The sequence below is a fragment of the Mirounga leonina genome, unplaced genomic scaffold (genome assembly GCF_011800145.1).
Source record: "Mirounga leonina isolate KUSES-001 unplaced genomic scaffold, KU_Mleo_1.0 Mir_125, whole genome shotgun sequence".
In the NCBI taxonomy this organism is placed as follows: Eukaryota; Metazoa; Chordata; class Mammalia; order Carnivora; family Phocidae; genus Mirounga; species Mirounga leonina.
The window spans coordinates 14,804,288-14,805,941 of NW_023270305.1; positions in this window are offsets into that span (position 1 = coordinate 14,804,288).

Consider the following 1,654-nt stretch of genomic DNA (forward strand, 5'->3'; position numbering starts at 1 on the left):
AGCCTGCTTCTCCCTCTCCCACTCCCCCTGCTTGTGTTCCCTCTCTCTCTGTGTCTCTCTCTGTCAAATAAATAAATAAAATCTTTAAAAAAAATAAAAAATAAAAAGCACTCCAGGTGATTTTAATGTGCAGCCCAACCTCTACAGCATGGTTAGCAAGCCTTTTTGGTTAATGGCCGGGTACTTCAGGCTTTGCAAGCCGTGCAGTCCCTGTCACAGCCACCCGACTCTGCCGTTGGAGGGCAAATGGCATAGGCAGTACACAAATGGATGAGTGTGGCTGTGTTCCAGTAAATATTTATAAAAACAGGTGGCAGACTTGATTTGGCCTACAGGGTATCATTGGCCAACCGCTGCTCTAGGCTAATTCATCTTCAAGGTCCCATCTGGCTCAAGGTGTTTACAAGAACTTTAAGAAGTAATGTGTGCCCCAGTTCATGGATATTTGATAAGTTTCTATTCAAAAGGCTAATTATACCCTCCTAAACTGGGAGGTTGCAGTTTTATGGTCACCAGAAATCAAGGTAATCCAGTCTCCTTTTCAAAGAAAGAAAAGTAAGGTTTAGTCATTACAAAAAATATGTTACAGCAAGAACACTATCAGTTAACTAAAAGCAAGGTGTCCCTGGTCAGCTGTCCTGGTCTCCCCAGGAGTTCTGTATCACTTCTGCCTTTCTATTTAAAGAGCAGTGGGAAGCCATTTGGGTGTTAGTGATGGTGAATGATCAGATTTGGGTTTTTAAAAGGACACTCAAAGGTACAGTGTGGAGGAAGGAGGGAAGAGGACAAGAGGATGCAGGAAGACAGGTTGGAAGTCTGCTATAGAAGTCCAGGTGAGAGATTGTGGCAGCTTGCACTAAGTAGAGATCGAAATGCAAAGAGGTACATAGGGTCCGAGCAATATCTTGAAAAGTGGAGTGGCTGAGACTGAGTGATGGATTGGTGGGAGGAGGGGGTGGAGTCAGAGGAGAATAAAAGTTTAGTTTTGGACAAGTTGAGCTTGATGTTCCATTGAGACATCTAAGTAAAGATGTCACGAAAGCAGCTGGAGACAGCAGACTGGATCTCAGGAGAGAGGGCTGGCGAACAGTCCTGTCTTCCACCTGGTGAGCTTAGGAGTCAGGGGGCACCAGCGGTTGGGGGTTAAAGACTGGGAGGCAGGCAGGAAGTTTGCAGGCCGACTGTAGGCTTGGACAGCTGATTGCCCTTTCTTTGGTATTGGGAGCACTTTTTCTTGGTATGGGGACTCATTTATTGGAGGAAAAAGGTAAAGTAAGTGTCACTGTGAGCAGCATTCTGGAGAAAAAAAAGTCAAGGATATATATTTAACATTAAAACAAGTCTCTTTGTCTGCTTTAGGAAATTTCTAAGGAGTTTGCACAGTGCCTGGTACATTTAAATGTTTGTTGAGTGCCTGCCTTAAATATTTTCCCTGGAATGGCCCCAGTCTAGGATAGGAATTATGAAGCCTCGCTGTCTCCTTGTAGCCCAAGCCTTTACCAGTTACCACTTCACTGGAACTGGATGGAGTTAGCTCTTTTGGGAAATATGACATAATTCCCAACAAACGTTGAGGCTGTTAGCCACCGCCTGGGCATCTGTTGCTTTACCATTGAAATGCTGCCACCTTCCGGATAGGGTGTGACAAGTAGCC